Raw genomic sequence first — 12,247 nt, 5'->3', positions numbered from 1 at the left:
CAAACTCATTCATTTATAAAAGTATATTGTTGACCCTTGAGTTTTGAAGATGACTTAACCACAATAGCCATAGTGTATTTTATTTATGTTGATTGCTAAGTAATTCATTCTCGAGCAAAGAGAATACTTGATTGAAGATTAAAACGGAGAATTAATCAAAGATCGAAGTGAAGATGTTCGAGTGATAAAGTATCAAGCATGGAGTGAAGATTAGAATACATTAGGGTGTATTTATTGTCTTCATGTTAAGGTTGAGTGAAAGCTCAATTTAGTTTGTGGTGAATTCTCAAAGAAACTTGGTTTTGTTCCCATTACAGGAACAGACCTGGCACAGTTAGGAACAAGGTTAAGGAACAAGACTTATAAACTGATTTAGGAACACCTAAATAACTTAAAAGTAGTGCGCCTAACTCTAGGTGTACGCCTAATAAGTTAGTTAGAGTTTTTAGTGTAGTTTTAATTAAGATCCACTATTTTAGGGAATTTGTTTCTAGTTTGTTAGGAAAAGATTTAAATTGATTTTCTGATTTTATCTAACCGATTTTTAAATCTTATCTTTTATCTTTTATATTTTATTTAAACTAAAAAGATTTTGTTTTCAAAATAAAATATACTTTCCGGTTTTTAAAGGATTTTCGTTTTAATTATAAAACTGATTTTCGTTTTAATCAAACTTATTTTTAAAGATATTTTCCTAAATTCTAGTTAAAGTAAATTTTTTATTTACTCCCTAAAAATCTACTATCATGCCTAAAACTACTGCTACACGTTTTGTAGTTAGTGGATTAATTGCCTTGGTTGATTATTTTCCAAGTATTAATTAATTTAAATGAGTTTAATTATTCCTCAAGTATGTAAACCACGTAATACATTACTGCTTCTCTTATTAAGATAAGTAGTGGGTTAGTGGATTAATTACTTCTCAAGGAATATTTTATTTAAGTTATTTAATTAATTAAAGTCATGGACATCATGGGATAATGGATTAAGTAGTGGATAAAAATTGTCTTGTATTAATTGTCTATAAATAGGCGCCTAAAACCTTAGAACAATTTGTGTCTGACTTAGCTAAATATTCTTAGTTGTCTAAAAGAGTCAGTGTCTTTCCTAAGAGAATTTATACTTACTTTATTCGAGTTTATTACTCTTCCATTGTCTTACAAATTGTATTTTTGAGTTAAGGATTTGAGTGAACTCTTGTAAGTGTGAGAAGCTTTGAGTGAAACAAGAGAAAGAGAAAAAGAAAGGGACTTCTAGTGAAGTTTGAGAGGAACGACAGTTGTGGGAACTGTTGTTGGGAACTTGAGTTTAGTGACTTAAGTTGTGAATTGAGAGAAAAGTAATAGGTTTGTAAACTGAGTTGTTTTGGCCTATTATAGTGAAAAGTTGTGTAAAAATCCCTTGTGGTCGAGGTTGTTTCTTCCTACTAGGCCTAGGAAGTTTTTCCTCGCTAAAATCTCTCGTGTTCCCATTGTTTGTTCCCAAGTTTACTTTTAATTCCGCATAAAGTATAGCTTATTCTCTCATTATAATTCACCCCCCCCCCTCTTATAGTGCTCATATTATACAACATATACTAATTAGTAATAACCTCATTTATTCAAATGAGTAACCTCATTATTCAAATGAGTAACCTCATTTGCTCACAAAAGTAACTTCGTTATTTCATATGAGTAACCTCACTAGTTCACAATATTAACCTTATTTAATCATATGATGATCCTATTTGATCAAGTAACCCCAATTATTTACAAAAGTAACCCCATTTTATTATATGAATAGCCCATTTTTATCATATGAGTAACCCAATTAATTCATACTAGTAACCTCATTTATTTATACAACTTCAATAAATCATAGGAGTAACTTCATATAATTTAATCATACGAGTAACCCCAAAGGTTCACAAAAGTAACCACATTTGCCTATAAGAGTACCACATAGGAGTGACACCCTTTTATTGTTAAAAATAAGCACATAATCATACAAGTAACTCCATTTGGTCATAAGAGTAATTTCATCTGTTCATAAAAGTTACTCCATTTATTTATAAGTGTTTGTGCATAAGAGTCAACTTCAAAAGGTCATATCTCACATCATACTTAATATTCTGGGAAGATTCAAGTTGGAGTTAAAAATTTGGCTCGATAGCTTTCCAACACTTTGTCAAAAGCTCGATTCTGATGAGAAACGAGTGAGATATGACCATTTGAAATTGAGCTGACAGGCTGAAAGCATGTTGCATGCGGCCACACCTGTACTTTCGCGTGTGGCCGGCCACATGCAAGACGCACTGAAAATTAAAAAGTTCTCTATCTCCCGCCCCTCAAAACCCGACCTCCACCCACCATTCCACCTTTCACCCTTCACGAAACACCGCCAGCAGCACTGCCACACCATCGCTCACGATGCACCACCGTGACACCGCCATACTACCACAACAACACACTGTCATTCACGATACACCAACAACATCGCTTGATCACCATACCAACACACCACCTCTCACGAAGCACCATCACACCACAACCACCACTGAATTTCCTTTTCCGTCACCACCACACCACCACATATCTCTCTCCTTCATCATGCTTCCAAACCCTAATTTTTGTTGTCGGCTTCTTCCTTCCCTATTTTCAGGTTTTCAGTTTGTTTCCGGTTCGAATTCATTTGAACATTCGCAATTGGAGCACTTCATTGATTTCTTCACAATTTGGTTCGAAGAAATCTTAATTAGAGCACTTGGTTGAGTTTGCAATTTCAATGGCTTCGGAGGATGTGAAAAAAATCATCATAAAAGTTCCATAAGAGATCTCAAAAAATAATGAAATTGCGATTTGTAAAGATGTCGATTTGTTGGAAATGGCGGCAAAGTAATTGTTGAGGTGCGAGAGAAGGAGGCTAATTTTGTGGAGAAAGAAATTGGGGCGGAAGAGAAGCGAAAAATGGAGTTCATGAAGATGAAAATGGTGATGAATATGCAAAATTGATGGTGAATACATCGTGATAATTCACAAGAGTGATTAATTTGTTACACAATAAATTATTGTGTAAGAGTTACACATAAGACTTTGTGTCATTGCTATAAAGAGTCGTTTGGAGCTCGTGTTTAATGGAAGCCCAAATGATTTACTTTTTTGAAGGGAAGTACATATGAATATAGTCTAAAAGACTATCACAATTATCTCAGTTAAAAGTAAATGGACCCAAAAGCTATTCTAGTTCAACAACTCTAGTGGACCAAAAGATGTGTTAGAAAAACAATCAAATACAAAAAGGCTAACCTAATCTGCAATATATCCTCAATTGATCTCCCCATTTACCTTGTCTAGACTTCAAATTTCACAAGTTCTTGGTCTAACATTTGCGGATCAGATGCTTGAGAATAAAGGGAAGGATAAGGGGACCCCTACTCCTAAACACCACATTTAGTAATATCCGAACCCAGGACTTCAAGAATCTAAGTTAATAGTCTTGCCAAGTAACCAAGTACTACTTGGTAGTCGGTCTCTTTCTATATATATCGACGACGAGATAGAAGACTTTTAATCATTTTATAATTAAGGGTTATAGTTTTTCGCTAAAGTACTTATAGAAATTTCAAAAAAAAAAAATCTTATATTATACAACGGTGTCTACATTTATTTTTTTTTGTATGCATTTCTATGGTTGAACAGATTGTACTAGTGAAGAAGCTAGCTCAAATCTGCTCTACACCAAAAATGTCAGCTCACATCTGTTATACATCAATTAAAATAAAACTAAATTATCAACATTATAGCATAGCTAATCACACTTACACACACTCAAATATAATTATCAGGAACACCTAATATATCTACTTTTTTCATTCTTATTTACTTACAACACTTATCATTTTGGGTTGTTTTAATTTACTTATGGCACTACTTTTTTTGGATATTCTTTCTCTATATCTCTCCTCGTCACTTGGGTTACCTTTTCTCTCTCTCTCTCTCTCTCTCTCTCTCTCTCTCTCTCTCTCTCTCTCTATATATATATATATATATATATATATATATATATATATATATATATATATATATATATATATATATATATATATATATCTTTCTCTCTTCACCTAAATTATTATGCCTCCCTCCTGTTGCAAGTAAATCAGAACAGAGGAAGTATGTCGTAGGCCTTGTGAAAACTTGATAGTCATAAGCTAACTTTTGATTTATCTATATTACATGCCTTGTGAACTTTTATGTGGATATTTTGGAGATTTAGAGCATTTGTATAATTTGATACATGTTGTGATTGTCAAAAGTCGCTTGGAGCCTAGACTCATGGAGCGTCCGCTACTCCATGGAGTGTGCGCTCCACAGGGGAGTGTAAGCTCTAGTTTGGTAATTTCGTGTTTTCTTGCAAAGCGTTGTTTCATCTTTTCAGCGGTTTTGCATTATTTCGTCGGTATAACTGTTTGTTCCTGATTATAAGTTATTCACTCTATATATATGAGACTCCTCTGGTATTCATGTATGGTTTTGAAACTCTATCTCAAACACAAAAGCAAAAGCAAATTCATCATCACAAATCTCATTACACATTTGTTCTTAATTGACATCGTTCTTTCTGAGCAAGAACTTTGTTGTCATTCTTGTTTATAATTCGAGAGAGATCACATGCAACCCACGCTCAATATAGGGTCATAATACTTCTTTTGAGAAAGTGATTACATGCCTAGAAGATTCGCATTCATCATGTTTATCTTTGTTATCCTAGTTCTACTGTATTTCCTCTAATATGATATAGTAGTATCTTGGGTAAAATGTTCTCTTACTCTTCTAAAATTCCAAAAAGAGACACATTACTTTTAATATGGAAAATGAGACTAATGTGCAATAGTGTCTGAAAATACTACGTCGTTTTGAAAATAAATGCAGCATTAACTTTTGCACAAAGTTTTGGAGAGTTAGCTTGTGGGGCATTTCTTTTTTTACTATTATAAAACTAGATATGAAATATAGAAGTTAGTGTAATACTCCATCTATTTTCTTTTGTTTTTTCTATTTGGAATCTTTTTGTGAGTGAAATTGGTCAAAGTAGGAAGAACTTCCGGGAACAGAAAGAGTATTATTTTATTAAAGGAAATGGAAAAGGGTCATTTATACCATGGATGTAAAATGAGATAATGGGTATAAGGTGAATGGTGCTAGAATTTTTGCCATAAAGCGAGCGAAAGATCAACATCCAACTAACATTTAACCAGGATTGACAAGCACAACAAGCATGACAAGCTAGTTTGCAAGGTTACTAGCATGCTTGGCAACGATTAAGGCAGCACGAGTGTGGGCGTGACATCGAGAAGCAGCACATAGCAAGTAGCGTATAATACTAACATAACAACATGCAATTTGGTGGAGCTATGTAGCAAGCCCAGGCGGGCAGCATGGTAGCCCAGGTAGGCAGGTGGTATGGGAGGGTGAACTAAGAGCTCAAACATGCACTACAAACTACAATGCTGACTGTTCAACAGAGGAAATTCAACTCAGGCTTGCAGCTCATATGCCTAAAGGAGTATGTCCTTAAACATTCCCCGTAATTACGAAATATAATAAGAATTATTATAAAGATAATTAATTGCGTTATTTTAGTAATCATGTTTACTTGTTAGAGAATAAATAATGGTTAGTGAGACAATATTGATTAGGTCAATCTAATCATATGAAGTCACACTGTGTAGGAACCAATTGAAGAAAGAAATCAAGCCCATTATGGGTCCATAGTGTTCGACCAAAAGGAGAAAGTTAGGGTTGAACTTGGTCTCTCATTAAACCTCTTCTACTATTATAAAGGTTATTATAATAGGGTTAGGATGATTAGTTAGTAACTTTCAAAGTAAAAATAAGATAGACCGTATATTTTCTTCCTTGGAAAACCAGTCACCCCTCCCTAAAAAGTGAGAGAGTGAAATAGTTCTAGCAGACGTGAGATAGTAATTGGTGCTAGTAGACTAAGTAGAGCGACAATAATGGTGTCCTTTGATCTCTAACACTAGTACTCAGGTGGAAAACACGCGCGCAAAAGTTGTTTATTCTTTTCCACATACTATGATTTATTTATGTTATGTTTATGATCTTATGATATATGTTAGGAAATTATTTCCTGAAACATATCTGCACCTAGGTTCCTACAATGCCTAGGTGGGCCCTTTCTTAGCTCAAGTGAGGTTTGTGCACTACAAAGATTGGAAGGCTTGCTAGGTAGGCAAGGGTGTGGCTCAAGCGGGCGACTAGTCACAAACATGGTTTTCGCACAAGTTCTACATTGCTTATGATTCCATTCTACTATAAATATGATTAAGGTCGTATTATTCATAGATTAACTAACATTCGCTGATTGAGAGAGAAATTCATCTAGAGGAACTAGAGAATCCTAGAGAGGTTAAAGAGATCAAAGTATCTTCTTGTATCATTCATCTCATGTTGAAAGTCTTGGTGCAGAGTATGTGGGTTTCTCTCTGTTTAAGGGTTTCCATATCAAATTTTCTTGTGTGATTTTTTAATGTAATTATATTGTGTTACTTCTGCGTTATTATTGTTTGCGAATACATAATTAGTATGCGACTAATCATAAAAATTTATGGGAACCCAGAGTGAGAGCTAAATAATAAAGTAATAGTGAGGCTCTTGTGTTCAAGATTATGTTGCAATTATCATGGAGCAATTGGGGAAAAAAAGTGTTGCTATTATTTAGGGATGGAGGAAGTATCATGTCGATGTCAATGTTAATAAAACTACATTTACAGCAAACATGCAATTTTCTTCACAATTTTCATTACCATTGATACCACCTTTTAAGTGATAACAAATTAAATGGTAGTAATACATTTTGATAAAGAAGAGAGATGTTTGGGTATCGACATCGGGGCCGCAGCTGGAGTGTGAAAAGAGCCAATTCCAGTTTTTTTGTTTTTATATGAAAGGGTCAATTTGAAAAAGTTTAATGCTTTGTAAACTATAAACGCCAAACACTTCCACAACTCCATTTTCTGGACTCCATAACTTCCGCTACTACCTATCATCTTCCGCAATCTCTTCCACCAAAAATTCAACCTTCCATATCCTTAACTTTCTAACTTCTTCCATCAAATTTTATCATCAATTCTTTTTCATAATTTAAAAAAAAAATGAATCCGTCAATTAGTATTGATGTACTAAATTTTATTATTATATGATCATGGCTACTTTTTATAGAAAGATATTTTCACATGATAGTGATAACTCAAACATAGTACATAGTAAGGAAATATTTTTTCCAACTAATTTTAAAAACTGGATTATACCTAAAAAAAACATATAGACACAATTTATCAAATAGGAAAACTTGACTTTAAAACCGCTTTTTCTATTAAGCACCACGAGGAAACTACAAGTTTAAATTAGGAATTTCAGAGCATTAAATTACTTAATAAGACATCTATAGATAAATATTTAAAAACGTATATATATATATATATATATATATATATATATATATATATATATATATATATATATATATAATTATATATATATATATATATATATATATATTCATTTTGGTATGATTCAAATAGCTTTAAAGCCTCTATCTAGAGAAGGTCTTGATTGTCCAATATATATAGCTTTAAGAGATAATTGCTTAGTTGGCTATAAAGATTCTCTTTTAGCTATGATTCAAACTAATATTTGTAATGGTCCAATTTACTTTTATTGTTGTCCAAACTTTACATTAGACTTAACCGATTCATGGATATTAGACACTTTAGTTCTAGATGTCCATCTTTCAAATTGTTCAACCTCCCTCTACCATTAATGCTACATTTGGATTACCCAAAATTTAACCTCCCTCTACCATTAATAAAAAGAGATATAGAGGAAATTTTCGACCAACTAGAGAAATAATTAACAATGACTCATACTATAAGAAGACCTTTAAAGCACCCACTAGACCACCAAAGAAAATTATAGATCCCAAAAAACCAACTTATTGCTATAAGTGCGGATGAGTAGGTCATAAGGCTAACGAATGTGACTTAAAACAAAAGGTCAATGAATTATGTGGTCATGATTCAGACCTTCAACAAAATATTTTAGCCTTATGTTCACTAGAAAAAATTATATTTGAATTTTAAAATATATTTTATTATTATCGGATTAATAAATAGATGAAATTAGTTTTGAAAATATGAGCAGATATTGAAAACAATTATATTGAAACGCGGATATGAATAATAACTTACTTTGATTCAACTTGAATGAACTTTTACAAGGATTCAGTAATAACTATTTTTGAGCATGAGGCTTTTGTATAGGATTCTAAATTTTTGCTCTGTAATATTTTCTTCTGAAAAGAACTTGCTTTGCTACGGTGATACATGTGACTATTTATAGTACATAAGTTTTGGAGTTATTTGAGACAATTCTGTTGACCCTTGAGTTTTGAAGATGACCTAACCACAAAAGACATAGTATATTTTATTTATGTTATTGCAAGGTAATTCATGCTCGAGCTAAGAGAATACTTGATTGAAGATTAAAGCGGAGAATTAATCAAGATCGAAGTAAAGATGTTCGAGAAATGAAGAATCAAGCATGGAATGAAGATTAGAATACATTAGGGTATTTATTAATCTTCTTGTTAAGGTTGAGTAATAGCTTTATTAAGTTCGTGGTGAATTCTCAAAGGAACTTGGTTCTGTTCCCATGAAAGGAACAGACCTGGCACTATAGGAACAAGGCTTAGGAACAAGACTTAATAATTAGGGAACAAGACTTTAAAACTAATTTAGGAACTTCTAAGTGACTAATATTGTGCGCCTAAGTATTGTGTGCCCAATATAGTTGTTAGAGTTTTTAGGGATAATTTGACTAAGATCCAAATTTTAGGAAGTTAGTTTAAGTTTGTTAGGAAAAGATTTTAAATAGATTTTCTGATTTTAAAATACTGATTTTCAAATCTTATCTTTTTAAAATATATTTTATCTTTTATATTTTATTTAAAAGATTTAGTTTTCGAAAAATATATTATTTCCGGTTTTTAAGAGTTTCGGATTTTTCGAAATAAAAATCTGTTTTCCGGTTTTTGTAAAAAGAATTTGAAAAAGATTTTTCCTAAAAACTAGCTAAAGGATTTTATTTATTTATTTCCTAAATTCTAGCTTACACGCCTAAATGATTTACTGCTTCAAGTTTATGGAGTTAGTGGATTTAGTGGTAAGTTAATTATCCTCCAAGTATTTAATTAAATTAAATAAGATTAATTATTCTCCAAGTTTGCAAAACCACGTATTTGTTACTGCTTCTATGAAGTGAAGTAATGGTTATGGATGATGCACATGACTTAGAATAAATAATTAATTTAATTAATTAATTAGAAATCATGGAGAACATGTGATAATGGTCTAAGTTAGTGGAAATCATGTCTTGTCTTAAAAGTCTATAAATAGGCGCCTAATTCACTTGAGAAAAATTGTGTCTGACTTAGTTAATTTGTCTTAAGTTATCTAAAGTGTCAGTGCCTTTCCTTAAGAGAATTCATACTTACATTAATCGAGTTTTATTACTCTTCCATTGTTTTACAAAGTGTATTTTGAGAAAAAGGGTTTGAGTGAACTCTTGTAAGTGTGAGAAAGCTTTGAGTGAAGCAAGAGAAAGAGAAAGAGAAAGAGAAAGGAACTTCGAGTGAAGTTTGAGAGAAAACGTCAGTTGTTGGGAACTGTCGTTGGGAACTTGAGTTGAGTGACTTAAGTTGAGAATCGAGAGAAAAGTAATAGGTTGTAATCAGAGTTGTTTTGGCCTATTATAGTGGAAAGTTGTTTAAAATCCCTTGTGGTCGAGGTTGTTTCTTCCTACTAGGCCTAGGAAGTTTTTCCTCGTAAAATCTCTCGTGTTCCCATTGTTTGTTCCCAAGTTTACTTTTAATTCCGCAAAAAGTAGTGCTTATTCTCTCACTATAATTCACCCCCCTCTTATAGTGCTCATATTATACAACAATTGGTATCAGAGCGGGAACTCTAATATTCAGGAAACCCTGTTGAGTTCAAGATCTTGAAAAATATGAATACTAGAGAGAAACTGGAAGAAGGGTACTCTACGCAGAGGCCACCAATGTTCAATGGTAAGTTTTACACTTACTGGAAGAACAGAATGGAGATCTTTATCAAAGCCGACAATTACCAGGTATGGAGAGTCATAGAGGTAGGTGATTTTGAAGTCACTACCACTAATGACAAGAATGAGGTAATTCCTAAATCTATATCTGATTTTGATAAAGCTGATTTCGAAAAGATGGAAATTAATGCTCTTGCTATAAAATTGCTTCATTGTGGTCTTGGTCCTCATGAACACAATCGTGTCATGGGATGTAAAACCGCAAAACAAATTTGGGATCTTCTTGAAGTCACTCATGAAGGTACGAGTGAAGTTAAGAGATCAAAAATAGATCTTTTGATGAACCAATATGAACTTTTTCAAATGAAATCAAAAGAGTCTATCCAAGAATGTTTACACGCTTTACTAATATAATTAATGAGCTAACATCTCTTGGTAAAGTGATTACATCTGAGGAACAGGTACGAAAGGTCCTAAGGAGCCTTCCTAGGGATCGTTGGATGGCTAAGGTAACTGCCTTACAGGAAACTAAGGACTTTACTAAGTTCAATTTGGAACAACTTGCTGGTTCCCTCATGACTCATGAGTTGCAATTGGACAATGAGAATGGAGATATGTCCAAGCAAAAGTCGATTGCCTTAAAAGCTGATGAAAGTGAAGGCTCAGAAACAGATGAAGAAGAATCTGCTCTCATGGTCCGAAAATTCAAAAGAATGTTTAGGAACATGAAGAAAGGTGATTACAAAGGTAAGAATAAAAATATTCTAACAAACTTGTTTGTCATAAGTGTGGCAGTTCTGAGCACTTCATCAAGGATTGTCCCCAATGGGAACAAGAAAAAGGCAAAGGAAGGGAACAGAGCAGAGATAGGAACAAAGAATACAAAAACTCCTATACTCGATCTGACATGAAGAAAGCTATGGTTGCTGCATGGGGAGACTCTGACTCTGAGGAAGAAGATGATCCTCAACCAAATGAGGAGACTGCAAACTTCTGTCTTATGGCTCTTGACAATTCCGAATCTGATGAAGAGATTGAATCTCTTGAGGCAAGTCTAGACACCATCAAAACTCGTCTTAATTCTTTAAGTAAAGAAAAATTATTTGAGTTTATTGTTGACGCTGTAAATGATTGCAAAGATGAAACCATTAAACTAAAACAATGTCAAAATGCTTTAAGTGTAGCAAAGGAACATACCTCTTGGCTTAAAGTGTTCGAGTTGATATTGAGAAAAGATTTTTCGAATTGTTTGATAAAAATCTTAAATTAAAAGAGGATTTCGAAAATCTTAAAAATGAGAACTACTTGTTGAGCCTTGAGTTGTCACAACTAAAAGAGTTTGTTCCTGAAGTAAGTTCATTTGACATTAAGTCAGTTCCCTTGCAAAGTTTCAAATCTGAAATAAACGAATTGAAAAATCATGTTTCATTTTTGGAAATTGAAAATAAGGAACTTGAAGGGGAACTGTACCAAATGAGAAATGAAAAGAAAATGCTACCTATTCCAAACTGGATTAAGAACCTCAAACAAAACGAACTGAAGGTCTTGGTTTTAATCACAAAAAGAAGTTTGAAAAACCTAAAAAGAAGTTTGAAAAACCTAAAAAGAGAGTTGATTTACCAAGTGATAAAGTTTGTATGTTTTGTGGGAACACTGGTCATTTTAGTAACTCTTGTCCTAAAAGACTTGGTCGAATCAATGAGAACTTGGAAACAAGTAAAGTAATTTGGAAAAAGAAATCTATTGTTCCTGAAGGAAAGGAACCCAAGAAAGATTGGGTTCCTAACTCTAACAATTAGTTTTCTTGCAGGTTGGAGTGAGGGGAACAACACATGGTACCTAGACAGTGGTTGTTCTAAGCATATGACTGGAGATAAATCAAGATTTCTCTCACTCTCAGCCTACAATGGTGGAAGTGTGACTTTTGGTGACAACAAGAAAGGTAACATAGTTGCCATGGGCAAAGTTGGTAAGTCATCGTCACATTCCATAGAAAATGTGTTTCTAGTTGATGGATTAAAGCATAACTTGTTAAGTATATCCCAATTCTGTGATAGAGGGAACTGTGTGAAGTTTAATAGTGAAAAATGTTTGATAGTCAACAATAGCACAAAGGATATCATTTT

This window comes from Beta vulgaris, chromosome 8 (genome assembly GCF_026745355.1).
Source record: "Beta vulgaris subsp. vulgaris cultivar EL10 chromosome 8, EL10.2, whole genome shotgun sequence".
Lineage (NCBI taxonomy): Eukaryota > Viridiplantae > Streptophyta > Magnoliopsida > Caryophyllales > Amaranthaceae > Beta > Beta vulgaris.
This window is presented reverse-complemented; position numbering follows the sequence as displayed.